We start from the raw sequence: 22830 nt of genomic DNA on the forward strand, positions 1-22830 counted from the left end.
GGATGGCCAAAGAAAGGAGATGGCTGATCATCAAAGGGGGTGGGGGGTGGGGGGTGGGGGGGGGGGGGGGGGGGGGGGGGGGCGAGTACCTCCCAGGGGGGGGGGGGGGGGGGCGAGGGGGGGGGGGGCGAGGTGCCCCCCGACCAGGCTGATCACATGGAATGTTAGAGGGCTAAATGGGCCAGTCAAGGGGCGCGTGTGTTCGCGCATTTGGGGGCTTTGAAGGTTGACATAGTCATGTTACAGGAGACTCATCTGAAAGTGGCTGACCAGGTCAGATTAAGGAAGGGCTGGATTAGTCAGCTCTTCCATTCGTGGCTCGACACTAAGACCAGGGGAGTTGCGATCTTGATCAACAAGCGGGTCCAATTTGAGGTGGAGGGCACAATAGCGGACAGGGGTGGCAGATTTGTTAGGGTTAGGGGTAAGCTCGAGGGGGTGAGAGTAGTCCTGGTCACGTATATGCCCCTAAACGGGATGACGTAGATTTTGTTAAGAGGTTGCTGGGGAAGATCCCTGACTTGGACTCACGCAAACTGATCATGGGTGGGGACTTTAACACAGTTCTTGTTCCTGGCCTGGACCGGTCGTGTTCAAAAACGGGTAGGGTGCCAGCGATGGCAAAGGAAATGAGAGGGTTCATGAAGCAAATGGGGGGAGCTGACCCTTGGAGATTTAGTCGGCCGTCAGCGAAGGAGTTTTCATTCCATTCTCACGTCCACAAGGTGTATTCCCGAATTGATTTCTTTATCATGAGCAGGGACTTGCTGACAGGAATGACGGGTGCAGAGGATTCGGCAATTGCCATCTCGGACCATGCTACGCACTGGGTTGATCTGCAGATTTGCAAAGATAGTGTTCAGCGTCCACAATGGAGGCTGGAAGTTGGGCTGCTGGTGGACGAGGCGGTGTGTGGAGGCTGAGGAAATGTGTGCATAGTACCTGCAGGTAAATGAAACTGGAGAAGTCTCAGCGGCGGTGCTCTGGGAGGCACTGAAGGCAGTGGTGAGAGGGGAGCTGATTTCAATCCGAGCCAATAGGAACAGGACAGACAGGGCAGAAATGGACTGACTGGTTAAGGAAATTTTACGGATGGACAGGAGCTATGCGGAGTCCCCGAGGCCAGAGTTACTTAGGAAACGACAGAGGCTGCAGACCGAGTTTGGGATGTTGTCTACAGGGAAGGCCGTAGAGCAGCTTAGAAGGGAAAAGGGCACAATATACGAGCATTGGGGAGAAGGCCAGCAGAATGCTTGCACAACAACTAAAAAAGAGAGAAGCGGCTAGGGAAATAGGAAAGGTAGTTGATGGGGAGGTCCAGTAGGACTGAACAAGGTGTTTAGTGACTTCTATAGCAAGCTGTACACCTCGGAACCCCCCAGGGGACCGGAGGGGATGAGGCGCGTTTTGGACGGACTGACCTTCTCAAGAGTAGGTAGGGGGTTGGCAGATGGGCTGGGTGCCCCAATCAGGACCGAAGAAGTACTGGGGGGGCCTAAAGGTCATGCAGTCCGGTAAAGCCCCGGGGCCAGACGGATACTCGGTGGGGTTTTATAAAAAGTTCTCCGAGATAGTGGGGCCGGTGCTGGTCAGGGTGTTCAATGAGGCAAGAGATAGAGGAGTATTACCCCCGACGATGTCGCAGGCCATTATCTCGTTTATACTGAAATGGGATAAAGACCCGGAGGCATGTGGGTCCTATAGGCCGATCTCTTTGATTAACGCAGACGCTAAGTTTCTGGCCAAGATCTTGGTGTCTAGAATTGAGGACTGTGTACCGGACGTGATTGCGGAGGACCAAACCAGGTTCGTAAAGGGCAGGCAACTGGTGGCCAATCTAAGGAGGCTGCTCAATGTGATGATGATGCCCCCAGGGAGCAGGGAGTCAGAGGTAGTGGTAGCAATGGATGCCGAATAGGCTTTCAACCGGGTTGAGTGGAACTATTTGTGAGAGGTGCTGGGACGTTTTGGGTTCGGGGTGCGATTCATTGACTGGGTTAGGCTGCTATATCAGGCCCTAGAGGCTAGCATGAGGATGAACATGACAACATCTGACTACTTCAGACTGCACCGCGGGACTAGACAGGGGTGCCACCTCCCCCCACTGCTGTTTCCGCTGGCTTTAGAGTGGCTGGCAATTGCTCTGAGAGTTTTGAGGGACTGGAAAGGGCTGGTCCGGGGGGGGAGTGGAACATAAAGTCTCGTTATACGCGGACGACCTGCTGTTATACGTGGCAGACCCAATGGCGGGGACGGACGGAATCATGGAAACCCTGAGGGAATTTGGTCGGTTCTCAGGATACAAATTGAACATGGCAAAGAGCGAGTTGTGGGTAGTGCAGGCGAGGGGTCAGGAGAGTAGGCTGAGGGGCTGCCATTCAGACTGGAAGGGGAAAGCTTCAGATATTTAGGGATACAAGTAGCGCGGGACTGGGTAAGTTGCAGAAGCTAAACGTGTCCCGGTTGGTGGAGCAAGTGAGGGACGAGTTACGGAGATGGGATGCACTCCCGCTGTCATTGGCGGGGAGAGTGCAGACGGTGAAGATGACGATTCTCCCGAGATTCTTCTTCCTATTTCAGTGTCTCCCCATTTCCATCCCTTCTTTAAGAGGCTAGATAAAATTATCCTGGGATTTGTTTGGTGGGAAAGTCCCCACGAGTGAGGAAGGCGATGCTCGAGAGGAACCGAGGGGAAGGGGGGCTGGCGTTGCTGAACTTTAGCAACTACTACTGGGCAGCTAACACAGCCATGGTAAGGAAATGGATGGTGGGTACGGGATCGGTTTGGGAGCGGATGGAGGCTGCTTCGTGCAGGGGCACCAGTTTGGCAGCCCTGGTTACGGCACCTCTGCTGCTCCAGCCGGCACGGTACTCCACCAGTTCTATAGTGGTGGCGGCCCTACGGATCTGGGGCCAGTGGAGGAGGCATATAGGGGAAGTGAGAGCATTGGTTTGGTCCCCAATCTGCGGCAACCACCGATTCGCCCCGAGGAATATGGACGGTGGTTTCCAACTATGGCAGAGGGCGGGGATTGCGAGGATGGACGATCTGTTCCTGGAAGGGAGCTTCCCGAGCATGAGGGCGCTGGAGGAGAAGTTTGAGCTGGCGAGAGGGAATGATTTCAGGTACTTGCAGGTGCAGGATTTTGTACGCAGACTGGTACCATCCTTCCCATGCCTCCCATCAAGGGGGATCCGGGACAGGGTAGTTTCCAGAGGAGAGGTAGGAGAGGGAAAGTCTCCGACATCTATAAAGAACTAATGGGAGCAGAGGAGGCACAGACCGAAGAACTGAAGCTTAATTGGGAGGAGGAGCTAGGGGGGAGATAGAGGACGGCATAGGGGCAGACGCTTTGAATAGAGTAAACATGACCGTAACATGCGCCAGGCTCAGTCTGATCCCGTATATCCGGCCCACATGACGGTGGCCCGGATAAGCAAATTCTTTGGGCTGGAGCACAAATGTGCTAGATGTGCTGGAGGACCAGCGAATTATGTACACATGTTCTGGGCGTGTCCTAAACTCAGGGGGTACTGGCAGGGATACGCGGACGTCATGTCCCGGGTTTTGAAAATTAGGGTAGCAATGAGTCCAGAGGTGGCAATTTTTGGGGTGTCGGAAGACCCGAGAGTCCAGGAGGGGATAGAGGCCGACGTCTTGGCCTTTGCTTCTCTGGTAGCCCGGCAACGAATACTGTTGGCCTGGAGGGACTCAAAGCCCCCAAAGTCTTAAGTATGGCTTTCGGACATGGCGAGCTTTCTCTGGCTGGAGAAAATTATGTTCGCCCTGAGAGGATCGCTTTCAGGGTTCGCCCATAGGTGGCAGCCATTTGTTGACTTCTTTGCGGAGAATTAATCGTTAGCAGGATTGGGGGGGGGGGGGGGGGGGGGGGGGGGTGTTAGGGTAGTGTAGAATAGAGGGTTGCTAGGCAGGATCTTGCGAGGGGGAGCCAATGCTTGCATTATGTCTTATTTGCTTTTTGTACACTACAGTATAATGTTGTTGTTTTATTAGCCAAAAATACCTCAATAAAATTGTTTATTGTTGCTTCACACAAAAAAACATTGGGCGGTGCGACAGCACAGTGGTTAGCACAGTTACGTCACAGCGCCAGGGTCCCAGGTTTGAGTCCTTGCTGGGTCACTGTCTGTGCAGAATCTGCACGCTCTCCCTGTGACTGCGTGGAATTCCTCCGGGTGCTCTGGTTTCCTCCCACAGTCCAAAGTTGGGCATGTTAGGTGGATTGGCTGAATTGCTCTTAGTGTCCAAAAAAGGTTGGGTGGGGTTACTGGGATAGGGTGGAGGTGTGGGCTTGAGTAGGGTGCTCTTTCCAAAGACCGGTGCAGACTCGATGGGCTGAATGGCCTCTTTCGGCACTGTAAATTCTATGATAGAGACAGAATTTGTATATGCTGAGAAAGCAGGCACACGTAGCCTGCAGCTAGGGTAGGAGACAAGCGTAGTGCAGGTGCAGCTTGCCAGAGGGTGAGGACACACATGAGTTCAACTGTAGAGGATCAGATGAGGGCTTTGATGGGACAACATATGGGGGAGGGCTGCTGGGCAAGTGCAATGAACTGTCCGGTGCATTGGCAGGCTTACCAGAAACCGTGAAATCAATTTCAAACAGCATGGAAGAGTCTGGCACCAACTTGGCAAAAGACCTCCTGCAGAGCTTGGAGTCCATCATTCCGAGTGGTGGACAACTCCTAGAAAATACATGTGGGCACAAAGGTGATGCAAGGTTTGATAAATAATGTCTCACCTTCTAATACAGCTGTAGCAGAAGTCACCCAGTATCTGAGTCCTGCAATGGAAACTTAGGCTGGAGTGGTGGAAGCTTAGCTTGCTGCTATGCCAGTTCAGACCATGGCCATCATTGCTGCAGATCCCAGTGGAAAGGACACCGGAGGAGCAGCATTGGTGGGAGGATGATTACTATCATCCTGAGTGGTTCTTGCTCCACCGAGCTACTGATTCCCCCATTGGGCAGCACCTCAGCAATGTGTTCTAGGACAGATTTCTGGGCTGCTGCGGTACCTCTGTAAGCCCCTTTGCACTTGGGTATCTGCAAATACAGTCCCTAAAGCTCTTACCACAAAAGTGTCCGGAAGAATTAGCATCACAAATGTGCCATTTTGGATTGAAACAGCACCTTAGTTCTTTAAATACAGGAGCTCCACAACCAAATTTTGTGGCTGAGGTGCAGTCTATCGAAGATTGTAAACAGCTTTAAGGTAGTTTCTCTGCTTACATTTCTATCCCTCTCGAAATTAACCCCAATGCTTCATTTGTTTTTTAAATGGGGTCATTAATCTGCTTCACTACTTTTATGATTTATTTATCCATATCCCAAGATCCATTTGTTCCTCGACCCCATTTAGACTCTTATTTTCCGAGGAGTATGCGACTTCCTTCTTTTCCCTACCAAAATGTACTACTTCCTACTTATCTACATTGTCATTCAGGTGCCAATTGTGCATCCATTCTGCATGTTTATTGAGGCCTTCCACATTTTGCCACATCCGCCTCTGTATTAGCTCCACTCCTCAATTTGTTGTGAGTTATTGTTTTATGTCTGATGTCAGATTGCTAGAGGAAAAAGCACTAAACATATTTTTTTTACTACATTTAGAACCCTGTAAATTGTCTGATCCTTGAACCTTCGTCCTGTCAAAAGGTTGATTTCTTCGAAACAGCTTTAGAAAAGCTCTACCATATTTGAAAAGAAATTCAGCAAGGCAAACCCATAAATAGTGTGTACAGTTATGGCTGTAGTAGGATTTCCAACTTAAGTGCCCAATTATCAGCTTTCCGTGGTCATGGGAATGAGTAGATTCAATTCCATGTACTTTCTTGTATATTTTGCAGAGTAGTTCAAATCACAGGATTTTGCCACTTTTATTAATGCAGGTTCAGCTGCAAAGACCTTTCATTCAGAAAAAACAATTATTCGGCATTTCTATTGAAATATTAAATTGTTTGTCCACGGCACTGCGATAAAGGAAAGTATTTATGGAATGTATAATATGCAGAATATTGTACACAATATAGCAATGTGTGTTTTGCTGTAAACAGGATGAAATGTGGGAACAAGGATAGGACAGGATCGGCATGCACGGTTTGCAGAGTGTGGTAGTCACCACTGTATATCACGTATGAGATGTAATACGGTAAGGCTCCTGTACTACGGGTATGGGGGTAGATCCCTGCCTGATGGCTCCGCCCAGTAGGCAGAGTATAAATGTGTCGGCTCTCCGAGCTGCAGCCATTTTGGCAGCAGCTGCGGGAGGTTCCACATCCCTGCTTAATAAAGTCACGATTACTCTCTACTCTCATCTCGTCGTAATTGATAGTGCATCAATTTATTCAGCAGAGATGTGTAGCCTCCCGCAGCTGCTGCCAAATTCAGCATTCCTCCGTCGAGAAGGAGGCCCAAGCCATGGTAGAAGCTGTGCGACATTGGAGGCATTACCTGGCCGGCAGTAGATTCCCTCTCCTCACTGACCAACGGTCGGTTGCCTTCATGTTCAATAACACACAGCGGGGTAAGATCAAAAATGATAAAATCTTCAGGTGGAGGATCAAGCTCTCCACCTACAATTACGAGATTTTGTATCGCTCCGGTAAGCTCAACGAGCCCCCGATGCTCTATCCCGAGGTATATGTGCCAGCGCACAAGTTGACCGACTCCAGACCCTACACGACAACCTCTGTCACCCAGGGGTCACCCGGTTCTTTCACTTCATAAAGGCATGCAATCTGCCCTACTCTATTGAGGAGGTCAGGGCTGTCACCAGAGACTGCCAGGTCTGTGTGGAGTGCAAACCACAAACTTCTAGCGAAGGCCTCCCGCCCCTTTGAACGCCTCAGCGTGGATTTCAATGGGCCCTTCCCCTCCACCGACCGAAACACGTACTTTCTTAACGTGGTCGACAAATACTCCAGATTCCCCTTCGCCGTCCCATGCCTACATCCTACATCCACACCTACATCCACAGTGACCGGGGATCCTCACTTATGAGCGATGAGCTGCGTCAGTACCTGCTCAGCAAGGGCATCGCCTCGAGCAGGACGACCAGCTACAACCCCCAGGGAAACGGGCAGGTGGAGCGGGAGAATGGGACGGTCTGGAAGGTCATCCAGCTGGCCCTATGGTCCAAGAATCTCCCAGTCTCCCGCTGGCAGGAGGTTCTCCCCGACACCCTTCACTCCATCCGATCCCTACTTTGCACTGTGACTAACGAAACCCCCCATGAACGTCTCTTTGCCTTCCCCAGGAAGTCCACCTCCGGGGTTTCGCTCCCAACATGGCTGGCAGCTCCAGGACCCGTTCTCCTCCGCACGCATGTGCGGCTCCACCAGGCGGTCCCGTTGGTACAGCTACTCCATACAAACCCGCAGTGCGCCTACGTGGTGTACCCCGACGGTCGCCAAGACACAGTCTCCCTCAGGGACCTGGCACCAGCCGTTCTCCCACCAGCGCACATCACCACAGCCCCCGCTCCAGGATGATCCGTCCTCCCCCTGGTCCCACCCGGGGATGAAGATGAGGTCTGCCCGCTCCTGGAGTCACCGGCGGCCGAGCCGACGCCTGCATCGTCACTGGGACTGCAGCGCTCACAATGGAGGATCAAGGCACCCGATCGGCTGAATTTGTGAACTATCCCCAAATTGTTAACCTATGCATGTAAATAGTCTTCCACCACCTCCGCTGGACTCTTTCTTTAGCAGGGGGTGACAGGAAGGTTGCCCGCAGTCCGTACCGGTCAACCATTCGGTCCATCTCCCGTAGGAAGACTGAGACCCCATTAGTGACGCCGAAGGGAACCCTAAGGAAGTGGTAAAATCAGCCGTCTGCTTCAAACGCGGTGTACTGGCGGTCCGCCTTGCGAATGAGAAGCTGGTGGTAGGCAAATTTCAGGTCCACTGTCAAGAAGACCCGGTACTGTGCAATCTGATTGACCATATCAGATATGCTTGGGAGGGGGTTACCGGCAGTACCGCCGACCTCTGCACTGCCTTGCTACTCGGCCTGGACTTCCAGTGCAACCTCCAAAGTCTAACCCTGAAATTCGGCGGGTCCCTACCACCCCTTACTGTATGCGGTCTCACGACCCTTAAGGTTGATCCGCCTTCTCTGTTTGCAGACCTCATCCCGGATTGCAAAGCCGTCGCCACCAGGAGCAGACGGTACAGTGCCCAGGACAGGACCTTCATCAGGTCTGAGGTCCAGCGGCTGCTGCGGGAAGGTATCATCGAGGCCAGCAACAGCCCCTGGAGAGCCCAAGTGGTAGTGGTGAAAACTGGGGAGAAAAACAGGATGGTTGTTGACTACAGTCAGACCATCACAGAGGCACTGGTCTTTCTGATTGTTGCAACCCTGTAATGTGAAACTCAGAGGGGGCAATTTTCCAGCCAGTTACAAATCCCATTATGGACGGAAACTCTTGCGAGAAAGCCATAACTGGATGTATGACGAGGATGATTTCAGAATGAGATCTTTCCTGCCCCCTCGCTGACGATGTAATCAGGTTTGCATCCAGCAAGGGAATGCCCTGATTACCATACATTTTAATATATTTAAATATTCAAATGAGCTGAACACCAAATCTCCCAGGAACGTCGGATGCTCCCATCCACAGGCATGATGTAATTCTGGCAGAAGTCACTACTGATCTCCAAAAATGGAGACCAGGCATGATGACCATGCTGGAGGCCTGGAGGCCAGTGTAGCCCGTGGGTGTTCAGGGGCATGGCAAGGCACTGCCCTGGGTGTTCAGGGGCATGGCAAGGCACTGCCCTGGGTGTTCAGGGGCATGGCAAGGCACTGCCCTGGGTGTTCAGGGGCATGGCAAGGCACTGCCCTGGGTGTACAGGGGCATGGCAAGGCACTGTCCTGGGTGTACAGGGGCATGGCAAGGCACTGCCCTGGGTGTTCAGGGGCATGGCAAGGCACTGCCCTGGGTGTTCAGGGGCATGGCTAGGCACTGCTCTGGCACTGACAGTGCGAACCTGGCAGCATTGACCTGAAAGTGCTGACCTGACAGTGTCATGAGCAGTGCCAGGTTGGCACTTCCAAGGGGTGCACCCTGGAGGGGTGTGGCCTGAAGGGGCTGGGCCAGAGGTGGGGTCTAAAGGGAGATTCATTGGAAAGACCCTGATTCCGGTGATCCTTGGGAGGGGGTTGATGCCAGCCATTCTTAGAGGGGAGGTGATGCGAGAAATTATTGATGGTAGGGGTCCAATGTCCATGAGGGCGGGGGGGAGGGGCATCTTTAACTTCATTTTGAGATTGGGATGTCCTTTGGAGCCGAGCTTGCAGGCATCCTTAGGCCCCGCCCCTCACAATGATAGCGCAAAACACACCCACCATTCTAAAAATTGACAAAGTGTGGGAAGAGCTCAACGGAAATCCTGCCTGATTCTCTGGGGAGAAACACAACAGTGTTCAATTGGAACCTGACACTTGCTCATTTTGGGGAAAATTCTGCATAGAGTGTGCAGATGAAACTAGGTAAGAGCAGGTCTGAACTTTGGAGAGGTGAGGTACGTCTTTGGATCTGATCCCTTTGCCCTTTGGGGGCGGTCAGGTGCCTTTTGGAATTAAAAGTAGGCGTAAAGTATGCGTTAAAAAGTGCAGAAACTCATTACTGCCAAGCTCATTGGCCCCGTCAACAGATCTGTGAAAATCAACAGGCAAAACTGTCAGAAGCACATGTCAAAGGGATCTAGAAATGGAAGTGTCAGAGCGGTTAAAAGACCTGCCAAGTCTGCCAAGAGAACCTGTCTCAACCAACTGTCAAAGGGAGAATTTAAAGTATTTAAAAGCCTTGCCTATTGAATTTTCAAAAAAACATTTGTGGTGTTAAACAAGTGCTTTCCATGGGTACAGGGGCTTTGGTTGGCACGGATGAGGCATGGGGAATGCGTGTGTGTGCGTGTGTGTGTGGGAGGGGGGGGGGGGGGGGGGGGGGTCAGTGGTGAGCGCAGGAGAGATGAGATGTTTTTTTCTTTTTATTGTGTTTTTTTCCAATCTTTGACAAGGTACCGGAACACAAAGTCAGACCTTCCAGCCAGCCCACCTCCACATCCCATTTCCCTTCCCAAGGAAATGTCCCAACTTGGCACAGGAACGGAAATTCAACAGACTTCTGGCTGCTCTTCAAACCTTCCGGTACTGCCCTCAGCGATTCCTGCCACAGACGGTACAGGCCCCAGAATCCTGGCCTATTTTTGTTTGACTATTATTTGAAGCACAGTTTTCTTCATCATGGCAGGTTGATAGAGAGTTGGGTTTTTTTACGTGGAAAAAGTGAACATTTCACAGCATGAAGTGCTGTTCCTTGACTGAGGCCATACCATGAGCAACGAATACAGTATATTGAGATAGAAAGAAGTACAAGTAAATAGTTTCACTTGGCAGAATTATTTAGGGCCTTGGATGGTGAGAAGGGAGGAGGTAAAAGGGTCAGCTCTGACACTTGCACGAAAAGATGACATAAGAAATGGATGTGGAGATGCCGGCGTTGGACTGGGGTGAGCACAGTAAGAAGTCTCCAGGTTAAAGTCCAACAGGGTTGTTTCAAACACAAGCTTTCGGAGCACTGCTCCTTCCTCAGGTGAATGGAGAGGTATGTTCCAGAAACATTTATATAGACAAAGTCAGAGATGCCGGACAATGCTTGGAATGCGAGCATTTGCAGGTAATCAAATCATTACAGATCCAGAGAGAGGGATAATCACAGGTTAAAGAGGTGTGAATTGTCTCAAGCCAGAACAGTTGGTGGAATTTTGCAAGTCCAGGCCAGATGGTGGGGGGTGGATGGAATGTGACATGAATCCAAGATCCCGGTTGAGGTCGCACTCATGCGTGCGGAATTTAGCTACAGTATAAGTTTTTGCTCGGCAATTCTGCGTTGTCGCGTGTCCTGAAGGCCGCCTTGGAGAACGCTTACCCGGAGATCAGAAGCTGAATGCCCTTGACTGCTGAAGTGTTCCCCGACTGGAAGGGAACATTCCTGCCTGGTGATTGTCGCACGGTGCCCGTTCATTCGTTGTCGCAGCGTCTGCATGGTCTCGCCAATGTACCACGCTTCGGGGCATCCTTTCCTGCAGCGTATGAGGTAGACTATATTGGTCGAGTCGCACGAGTATGTGCCGCGTACCTGGTGGGTGGTGTTACCACGTGTAATGGTGGTATCCGAGTCGATGATCTAGCATGTCTTGCAGAGATTGCCCTGGCAGGGTTGTGTGGTGTCGTGGTCACTGTTCTGAAGGCTGGGTAATTTGCTGCAAACAATGGTTTGTTTGAGGTTGCGCGGTTGTTTGAAGGCCAGTAGTGGGGGTGTGGGGATGACCTTGGCAAGATGTTCATCTTCATTGATGATGTGTTGAAGGTTGCAAAGAAGATGTCGTAGTTTCTCCGCCCCAGGAAAGTACTGGACGACGAAGGCTACTCTGTCAGTGGTGTCCTGTGTTTGTCTTCTGAGGAGGTCAGTGCGGTTTTTTGCTGTGGCGCGTTGGAACTGTCGATTGATGAGTCGAGCGCCATATCCCGTTTATACGAGGGCATCTTTCAGCATCTGTAGGTGTCTGTTACGCTCCTCCTCGTCTGAGCAGATCCTGTGTATACGGAGAGTTTGTCCATAGGGAATGGCTTCTTTAATGTGTTTAGGATGGAAGCTGGCGAAGTGGAGCATCGTGAGGTTGTCTGTGGGCTTGCAGTAAAGCGAAGTGCTGAGGCGACCGTCCTTGATGGAGATGAGTGTGTCCAAGAATGCAACAGAATTTGGAGAATAGTCCATGGTGAGTCTGATGGTGGGATGGAATTTATTGATCTCATCGTGTAGGCGTTTCAGTGATTCTTCGCTGTGGGTCCAAAGGAAAAAAATATCATCGTGTATCTGGCGTATAACGTCGGTTGCAGGTCCTGTGTGGTGAGGAAGTCTTGTTCAAACTTGTGCATGAAGATGTTGGCATATTGAGGTGTGAATTTGGTCCTCATGGCTGTTCCATGTGTCTAGATGAAGAATTTGTTGTCAAAGGTGAAGACGTTGTGATCTAGAATGAAGTGGATGAGTTGCAGAATTGCGTCTGGAGATTGGTAGTTGTCGGTGTTGAGGACTGAGGCTGTTACAGCAATGCCGTCGTCATGGGGGATGCTGGTGTAGAGTGCCGAGACATCCATTGTGACGAGGAATGTTCCTGGTTCAACTGGTCCATGGGTGCTGAGTTTCTGTAGGAAGTCCGTCGTGTCGCGACAGAAGCTGGGTGTACCTTGTACGATGGGTTTCAAGATGCCCTCGATGTGGCCAGAGAGGTTCTCACACAGGGTCCCATTGCCTGAAATGATAGGACGGCCTAGTGTGTTGGCCTTGTGTATTTTTGGGAGGCAGTAGAGATCTCCAATGCGGGGATTACGTGGGATGAGAGCATGAAGGGTGCTCTGAAGGTCTGGATCCAAGGTCTTGATCAGTCTGTTGAGTTGGCGGATCTGTTCCTTGGTTGGATCTGCGGGTCACTGTCTGTAGTGTTCCTGGTTGTCGAGTTGTCGGTATACTTCTTTGCAGCAGTCCGTTCTATTCAGTATGACGGTGGCCCCTCCTTTGTCTGCTGGTTTGATGCTGATTTGATTACCTGCAAATGCTCGCATTCCAAGCATTGTCCGGCATCTCTGACTTTGTCTATATAAATGTTTCTGGAACATACCTCTCCATTCACCTGAGGAAGGAGCAGTGCTCTGAAAGCTCGTGTTTGAAACAAACCTGTTGGACTTTAACCTGGTGTTGTAAGACTTCTTACCATAAGAAATGGAGGGAGTGTTGGGGTTGGCTGAAGAGTGGAACACGGTGTCACGGCTGGATCACTCCCTTCAGAATGCTAAACGGAGAGGTTAGGAGAATTTCTGTTTGCTGCCACCATTATGCTGGATTTGGCAGAACCAGCAAAGAAAATTGGGAACTTTACTGCCAACATTAAGTTCAATAATTTTGGAAATTTAGAATGTCTGAACATCTCCTAACCTTCTGTTTCACTACTCGTGATCATATGAAAGAATAAAGTTAGTCTGGATGCTCGGAAGCAATTCTTTGCACAGATGGTTCTCTGGGACAAGTCACCAGCCATTCAATGAGTACAAATCAAATTACTAGTGAGTCAGTCAGCTCAGTTGGCTGGACGTCTGGTTTGTCATGTGGAGCGACAGTGCGGGTTCAATTCCCGTACCGGTTGAGGTTATTCATGTGGGTCCAGATGTGTTATCTGAGTTGGTCTAACATCGACTGCAACTGGATGCAGTGAGACTCGAATCAGGCTTCCGACACAGGAGGTGGTCCAACACTGTTTTATTGAACTTGCTCGTTGCTGTACATAAACTGCTGTGGGTTGACACTCTATTAATCTAAACTGATAACCTCAGACTGGCTTGACCAGACTAGCTCTCTGTCACATGGAGGAGGTGCTCATGGCCTTGTGCACTCTAACTATCTCTGTAGCTGTATCCAGTGAGAAGAGGCAGAGCTTTAATGCCTCGTGTGTTTTATAGTGGTAGTGTCCTGTCTGGTGATTGGTTGTTCTGTGTCGTGTGTGTTCATTGCTTATCCTGTGCGTCAACCACTGCCTGTCTGCATCTCATTATATCCATGAGTGGATATTATGACAGGTCCCGCCTCTCAGCCTTTCCCCTCACCTGAGGTGTGGTGGCCCTCGGGTTAAATCACCACCGGTCAGCTCTCTCTCTCAAAAGTGGGGGGCAGCCTCTAGTCCTCGGGGACTATGGCAACTTTCACTGCTTTCACATTTCACAAATCAAATGAAGAGGTGAACTCACAGCTCCATTAAAATCAGGCCATAAAATGCTGTCATCCATAAACCAGTTTTCACTGACGTCCACAAGGTTCAAAGAGTTAAGAAAAGCCAAAACTTACAGGATAAATTCATGTAAGCTGGGGCATGTGGGTGCTTGATGCACTATCAATTACGCAAAGACGAGAGTAGGATGTAATCAAGGCTTTATTACACTGAGATGTGTGGCCTCCGACAGCAGCTGACGAAATGGCTGCTGTATGGGGAGCACACATATTTATACTCTGCCTACTGGGCGGAGCCAGCAGGCTGGGAGCTATCCCCGTACCTCTATTACAGGGGCCTTACCGTAAAGCACCTATATCAACATCCTATATATACAATATATACATCAGTGGTGACTACCACATTCGCCCCCTGTTAAAAAATGAGTCCGGTGGGGGTGGTGGAGAACTATATACAGAAAGTTGTGTTTTAAAAGTACAGATAATATTACAAGTTCAGGTGGTCCGGTGCCTTGATCTGTCGTTGAGAGCGCTGTAGTGCTGCTGGGGACCCCGGCGGCGGCTTGGTCTTCGGTGACTCCGGGAGCATGTCGAGATCCTCTTCATCCCTGGGTGTGGGCAAGGGGAAGGTGGATTATCCCAGAGCGGGGGCTGCGGTAGGGTGTGCCGGGGGAAGGGAGGGTGGCACTGAGTTGGCTGGGGGGTGTGTGGGGAACTAGCTGGTGCCAGGTCCCTGAAGGAAACTATGTCTTGGCGACCGTCGGGGTACGCTATGTAAGCATACTGCAGGTTGGCGTTAAGTAACTGTACCCTCTCAACCAACGGGCCCGCCTTGTGGAGTCGAACGAGTCTACGGAGGAGAACGGGTCCTGGAGCTGCCAGCCATGCCGGGAGCGAAACCCAGGAGGTGGACTTCCTAGGGAAGGCAAAGAGATGTTCATGGGGGGTTTCATTAGTCGCGATGCACATGAGCGACCGAATGGAGTGAAGTGCGTCGGGGAGGACCTCCTGCCAGCGGGAGGCCGGGAGATTTCTGGACCGTAGGGGCAGCTGGACGGTCCTCTCCACCTGCCCGTTTCCCCTGGGGTTGTAGCTGACCGTCCTGCTCCAAGCAATGCCCCGTTGAGCAGGTACTGGCAGCTCATCGCTCATGAACGAGGATCCCCGGTCGCTGTGGACGTAGGCGGGGAAACCGAACAGAGCGAAGATGGTGTTGAGGGCTTTGATGATGGTGGCAGACGTCACGTCGGGGCATGGGACGGCAAAGAGGAATCGGGAAGTTCCATGAGGGGGCGCATGCGATCGGGGTCGGGCCCCAGAACTCTGTTCTGGACCACATAGCCGAGGATGGCTAAGCGGTTCGTGCTGAACACACACTTCTCCTTGTTATACGTGAGGTTGAGGAGAGTGGCGGTGTGGAGAAATATGGCAAGGTTGGTGTCACGGTCCTGCTGATCATGGCTGCAGATGGTGACATTGTCCAGGTATGGGAAAGTGGGCCGCAGTCCGTACCGGTCAACCATTCGGTCCATCGCCCGTTGGAAGACCAAGACCCCGTTGGTGACGCCGAAGGGAACCCTAAGAAAGTGCTAAAGGCGGCCGTCTGCTTCGAACGCAGTGTATGGGCGGTCTGCCTTGCGGATGGGGAGCTGGTGGTAGGCGGATTTCAGGTCCACTGTCGAGAAGACCCGGTACTGTGCAATCTGATTGACCATATCAGATATGCGTGGGAGGGGGTACGTGTCGAGCTGCGTGTACCGATTGATGGTCTGACTGTAGTCAACGCCCATCCTGTTTTTCTCCCCAATTTTGACCACTACCACTTGGGCTCTCCAGGGGCTGTTGCTGGCTTCGATGATGCCTTCCTGAAGCGCCGCTGGACTTCAGACCTGATGAAGGTCCTGTCCTGGGCGCTGTACCGTCTGCTCCTGGTGGCGACGGGTTTGCAATCCGGGGTTAGTTTTGCAAAAAGGGAGGGCAGCACGGTGGCACAGTGGTTAGCATTGCTGCCTACGGCGCTGAGGACCCGGGTTCGAATCCCGGCCCTGGGTCACTGTCCGTGTGGAGTTTGCACATTCTCCCCGTGTCTGCGTGGGTTTCGCCCCCACAACCCAAAGATGTGCAGGTTAGGTGAATTGGCCACGCTAAATTGCCCCTTAATTGGAAAAAATAATTGGGTAATCTAAATTTATAAAAAAAAAAAAAAAAGTTTTGCAAAAAGGGAAGGTGAGTCGACCTTAAGTGTCACGAGGCCGCACACAGTGAGGGGTGGTAGGGGCCCGCCGAATTTCAGGATTAGGCTCTGTGGAGGTCACACTGGAAGTCCAGGCCGAGTAGCAAGGCAGCGCAGAGGTTGGGGAGGACATAGAGGCGGAAGCTGCTGAACTCCACGCCCTGGAAGGTGAGGGTGGCGATGCAGTACCCCCGGATCGCCACGGAGTGAGATTCGGAGGCCAGGGAGATTCCCTGGTTAGTGGGGTGTACCGCGAGGGAGCAGAGCCTTACCGTATCGGGGTCAATGAAGCTCTCAGTGCTCCCGGAGTCCAGCAGGCAGGAGATCTCGTGTCCATTGACCTTCACTTTAGTTGAAACAGTCGCGAGGTTGCGTGGTCGAGACTGGTCAATCGTGACCGAGGCGAGACGCGGCTGGTCGGCGGCGGCTGCAGGCGATAAGCGACCGGACGAGGTGCCCAACGGGAAGGGGTCCTGAGTCGGCTAAGATGGCGACGCACACGAGCCGCATGTGTCGTGAGGAAGGCAGGATGGCGGCGCCCACGGGTCGCACATGTTGCGAGTCGAGCAAGATGGCAGCGTCCACTGGCCACACGTGGGGGGTGCCGGGACAATAGCGGCAATTGAGCGGGCCTGGCACACTGCAGCAAAATGTCCCTTCTTGCCACAGACCTTGCAGAGGGCGCTCCGCGCTGGGAAGCGCTGTCGGGGGTGTTTTGACTGCCCACAGAAGTAGCATTTGGGCCCCCCGGGGTTGGTTGGCTGCCGTGTGACACAGGCGTGGGGTTGGCTGAGGGCGGTCACTGATGGGGTACATGATGGGGCGGCCGTCTGCGCAGTCCACGATGCACAGGGTGGGTGGGCCGTGCGGTCGGAGGCATAGGCCTGAATGTTGCGTGATGCGACCGTTAGCGAGAGCGCTAGTTTTTTGGTCGCCGCGAGGTTGAGCGTGGCCCCTTCTAAGAGGCGCTGGCGGATGTAGTCAGACTCTATGCCCGTAACAAATGCGTCTCTCATTAGCAAATTTGAGTGTTCCGTGGCCGAAACAGTCACAGTCTCTAACTAGGGCGCGCAGGGCATGCCAGAAATCTTCCACCGACTCACCGGGAAGTAGGCACCGTGTGGAGAGGAGGTGTCTGGCGTAGATTTTGTTAGTCCGCTGAGCGTAGTTTTCCTTCAGTAGTGCCATGGCCTCTGCGTAGGTCGGCGCATCCTGGTGTTGCTCGTTCTGGGTGAGTGTGCTTTACACTCAATTTGGCTCTGTTTTATTCCTTAGCTCTAGAGTCACCACGTATTGTTAAGATACAAGATTCAAGTTCAAGCTCAGACCAATAACTCAATACACCAGTTAGTAAGTTCAAACAAGACACGTTTATTATAATACAGTTATCTACTACTTATGCATATAAAACTCAAAGACTAGGCTATTCCTACCACTAACAGGCCAATACTTATCTGGAATAAGGGAACTGCTGGATCAGGGAACAACGGCCTCTAGCTTTGTCCTGGATCCGCAGGCTTCCAGTTGGTGTGGACTAAAGGGGTCAGGAGTGTCTACTCTCGTAGCGTGCGTTGTATGACACTTACTTGATGGCGGCTGCTGACCAGGCCTCTCCTTCTCAAGGTTCTTCTGCTGCAAAGGTGTTCTGCTGGGAGGGCTGGCTGGTCAAGAAGAAAGAATCAGTCCTGGGACCTGACATTTATAGGTCCCAGGGGCTTCGCTTCCTTCTGGGTGGACCTTCTCTAAACCTGCAATCGATTGGGTCTCTTCCCAATCGATTGATTTGAATTTCCCCAATAACGGGGCTGTCCCTCGATCACCGGGCGGTTCCTTACACCTTATTGGTGTCCTTTGTCTCAGACTCCACTGGCGCCGGAATGTCTGACCTTCCATAGAATGTAGCGATTGCAGTTAACTGTTGTGTCCTTTGTGCCTGGGAATCACCGTGAATCGCTTCATTAATAGGCGCAGCTCGTTAGTTACAATTCTGTCAGGTTTCTGTGGCAGCTAGAATACAGGGGATTCTGCAAACTGCTTGTTTCTTTGCCAATGTCCATTTTTCCCTGTAATCTTTGCGTTCTTCCATTTTGTGTGAGGAAGTGGCCAACCCAGGTGGCTACACTGGACTAGTGGAAAGACGTTGGAGCTCAGTCGCGTGTAAAGGATCTGGAGCTTCTGTGCTTCTGGAATTGTGTCTGGCGCAGAGCCGATGTATGCTTCAAAACAGGCTAGTCAATGTTCAAAGTCCTTCTTGGCATTGTCTGCTTGAGGATGCAGCTGGAGGCGATCCGGCTTGATGCGGAGATCCATCTCTGAAAGCTCAGTGCAATAAATTGATGCACTATCAATTACGCAAAGACGAGAGTAGGATGTAATCGAGGCTTTATTACACTGAGATGTGTGGCCTCCTACAGGATCTGACAAAATGGCTGCTGTATGGGGAGCACACATATTTATACTCCGCCTCTGGGCGGAGCCAGAAGGCAGGTATCTACCCCCGTACCTGTAGTACAGGGGCCTTACCGTAAAGCACCTATATCAACATCCTATATATACAATATATACATCAGTGGTGACTGCCACAGTGCTAATTTCAGATTTTCTGCATTAAGCTATGGCACAGTGTTAATATGAGCTCACCATCACTCAAAGCACATTTGGTATTTTTAAAAATTGGAAACAATTAAAGTCCTGTCCCTAGTTGAGTTGAATTCCTCCTGTTCATTTGCCTTGCAATCAGTGATAATTGTTGTTTCGTATGTAAATAATATGGCACACTCAGTTAATCCCAATGGAGACCGTGCATATTGTTAATGAATTTTACCCCTCACTGTGCTGGAGCGCAATAAAAGACACCTGGGTTCAACCGAGAGTTTTGTGCCTCTGGAGCCCAACCCAGTGGGGGAAAAGCCTACAGGAGAAGATATGACAGGGAACAAAACTGGGAAAGAAAGAAAATCTGTAAAAGCATAAATTATGTAATTCACAACAGCAATTGAACAATCAAAGCAGCATTTTCGCCTTCTTGAAGCAATTAAGACCAGCTAAAAAAATATTTTGTTCTAGACGCAGATATTGTTGCAGGAGCTCTGCTTTACCCGAGAGGAACCATATAATTAGATGAACGAATCAGAGATAGCCACTTACCTAAATATGCTAGCCTGAAAATTAAAAATTTCCCCTTTTAGTCAGCTTCTCTTAAATTGGTTGTCCATGCAAATCATTCTAATGGTGAGATTAATTTTCCAATCAAGAGACAAAGAGTGTGGTGGCACGTGGCGCAGTGGTTAGCACTGGGACTACAGCGCTGAGGAACCGTGTTCCAATCCCGTCCTTGGGTCACTGTCCGTGTGGAGTTTGCACATTCTCCCCGTGTCTGCGTGGGTCTCACCCCCACAACCCAAAGATGTGCTGGTTAGGTGGATTGGCCACGCTAAATTGCCCCTTAATTGGAAAAAACAATAATTGGGTACTATTAATTTATTCAAAAAAAGAGACAAAGAGTGTGAACTAACAAAACCGAACCTTGAGGAGGACATACATCCCATTTCGGAGCATCCCGGCCCCATCAGGAGAGTTTACAATAGGACTGGACTGCTGTGGCTGCAGTGTTAATTAAGTGTCAATTTTACAACCACTTTAATCTGAAACACTTGCAAAACAAAGTGTATTAGTAATCGGACGTTAACACCATTTTGAACAAGCCTGACCACAAAAACATAAGAATAAACAAGGAATTTTACTGGATGAATCTATTTCTGCAGCAACATACTTTCCAATCGCTCACATACAGGACCTAATTTTGCGTTGGTATGGAAACCGGCGTGTAGCTCTCCAGGTGCACAGCCGAGTTTTCTCTCCAGATTCTCTGGCACTCTGTGCACAGAAAATCCAGGGGGTGTAGTTTCATATCACTCTGGTGGGACGGGGCCTGATAGAGCCAGCAATATCTGTTCCACAGGGATCTGGGCGCAATTTTGACAGGTTGCCTCAATCTGCATGAAAAGAAAACCCCCTCCACAGAGGGGAACACCCCCCCACTCCATAAGCACCAGGGCAACCTCTCCCCCCCCCCCCCATCTCTCTCCCCCCCCACCCCTCCCCCCCCCCCCCCCCCCCCCCCCCCCCCACACACACACACAACAAAACGTTCCCAAATGGGGCTCTGCAGTGGGCCTGCTCAGCACTGCCCCCTGGCAGGTTGACACTGCCAGGGTGACAGGGGCCTGTGCATGTCCTTCCCCCCCCCCCCCCCCCCCCCCCCCCCCCCCCCCCCGGGGCTATGCTCACATATGGCGGGGAATTAAGTTCCCGCCCAGAAAGTCACCGGTGAGTAGCGGGGAAAATTGGAAAACGAGATCCCACCAACTCAAGGCAGGCACGGCTCAGAATCACCCCATAGAGATAATTGTAGAGTCCTAACCATAGAGAATTCATCCCAAATTCCCCTTTGTTACATCTCTATGATAAAGATACCAGGTCCTTTTCCAACATCGAATTTGGTAGTTAAGGTCAAATGAATTTTTAGCATGTCTTCACATCTACACATGCAGGCCAGGATCTTACTGACCCCAGGGAGACGTGCTGGCAGGCGATGGTTGGGGGGTGTAAAATCGCTAGGAGCTTTGGCAGGTCAGCTCCCTGCTGGGGCATTTTACCTGCTGGGGCATTTTACCTGCTGGGGCATTTTACCTCCTGGGGCATTTTACCTCCTGGGGCATTTTACCTCCTGGGGCATTTTACCTGCTGGGGCATTTTACCTCCTGGGGCATTTTACCTGCAGCCGGACTTGATGCAAAGGCTGCCTGTTCCAAGGAGGGGGCAGCAGAGTAGCATGACTAAATGCAGGGCCGGCCCAAGGTACCGGCAACTCGGGCAGTCGCCCGGGGCGCCATGTGCAAGGGGGCGCCAGAGACTCGGGTCCCGCGCATGCGCAGTTGGGCCCGTGCCAACCAGCACATGCGCAGTGGCCGCCCTCCCCCAGGGCGGCCGCCCCCCCCTCCGTCCACCCCCCCCTCCGTCCGTCCCCGCCCCGCCCCCGTCCGTCCCCGCCCCCGTCCGTCCGCCCCCGCCCCCCCCGTCCGTCCGCCCCTGCCCCACTCCCCGTCCCCCCCCTCCGTCCGCCCCGCCCCCACCCCCCCCTCGGCCCGCCCCCCCCCTCGGCCCCGGCCCGCCCCCCCACGGCCCCCCCCCCCCTCCTCGGCCCCCCCCTCGGCCCCCCGGCCCGAAGGGCGCCGAAGTTCAGCTTGCCCGGGGCGCCAGCAACCCTAGGGCCAGCGCTGACTAAATGCCCAATTAGATGACATTGTACAGGGCCATCAGCATTTTACTGATGACAAAGTGATCCCTCCACCCCCACTGCATGAGAAGGCAGCTAGATAAATGAAGGTGGCCTCTCTATGGCAGCTGGGGGGGGGGGGGGTCATGAGAACTGGAGGCTCAATCACCCAATCACCCAAAGGGGTCTGTGGGCAGGGAAGGCAGTCCCTGCAGCCCTGGTGATCTCCACTGTGTAGCTTCTTCTTCAACATCATGATTCTATTTTTTCTTCAGACTCAACTGGTACCTGAGGTCTTTTACCTGTCTCAGCAGTGTCCATTTCACCTGGTGTCGATGCTGAGGCTTCAGAGTTGCTGCTGCTTCGATTGGGACAGCAGCATCAGGAGCTTGCTGATATTAAAAGGATGGTGGGCTGACAGGCAGCCAATAAGGGGTCCCAACACCTGCAGTATAATTTAGACCAAAGGCTCTCCTCACCCATAAGCAATGGTATAAAAAAACACTTAACAGCTTGATTCGACTTCTCCTATCTCCATTTAAGTATTGTTACATTTACAAAGTTCATAGGATTGGTTTGTTTTGGGGTGGTCTGTTTAATTTAAGGTAAAATGGAAAAATGAAAAGAGTAATCTGTTCTGAATTCGGCCTGAAAAGAAGCTTGAATGAAAAAAATGAAATGAAATGAAAATTCGCTTATTGTCACGAGTAGGCTTCAATGAAGTTACTGTGAAAAGCCCCTAGTCGCCACATTCCGGCGCCTATCCGGGGAGGCTGGTACGGGAATCGAACCGTGCTACTGGCCTGCTTGGTCTGCTTTAAAAGCCAGCGATTTAGCCCAGTATGCTAAACCAGCCCCTGGTTTGGTTTGGTTATTGAAGGTGAAGTAGGGCCAGGCTGACACAAGTTTCAAGATGTTCACATCTGTGGACAATAGTAATTGCATCTGTGTTTACTGTGGGGAGACTATTAATCTCACAGGGAGTTGTTAGGTTTTATAAATAGTTATACTTTAAACTGTCTTTTTAGTTACAAGGTAGGATGGAATTGGGGGTTTAGAAGATAGTTAATCAGCATTTCTCCATGGGTACAAGGTTCATGTGATTGACATTGCTATGGTGAGAGCAGCGAGAGAGGGCAGAGAGAGACAGCAGAGAGATAGAGGCAGCCATTCTCCATTGTTCACCATACATAATGCAGGTGGGACCTCAGGTTCAACTTGAAGAGATCAAAGCTTGTGAGGATTTCAATAAGGCCAAAAGATTCGCCTAGCTTCAGCGAGAGGGAGGAATGTCCAGAGCAGCTAATTCGGGGATTAGAAGTTAGCCAGCTGGAAAAAGGAAAAAGAAGCATTCCAACGGGAGCTGAAAATAGCTTTGGGCTGGTTCATAGAGAATGAAGTGTCCCTTGAACGACAGACTAAAGTATAACCAAGGAGGTGGATTATCAGTCATTTTATAAGTAAAATAAGGAAACCTTTCTGTAATTCAGCGTACAATTTGCCTACT

The sequence above is a fragment of the Scyliorhinus canicula genome, chromosome 11 (assembly GCF_902713615.1).
Source record: "Scyliorhinus canicula chromosome 11, sScyCan1.1, whole genome shotgun sequence".
Taxonomy (NCBI): domain Eukaryota; kingdom Metazoa; phylum Chordata; class Chondrichthyes; order Carcharhiniformes; family Scyliorhinidae; genus Scyliorhinus; species Scyliorhinus canicula.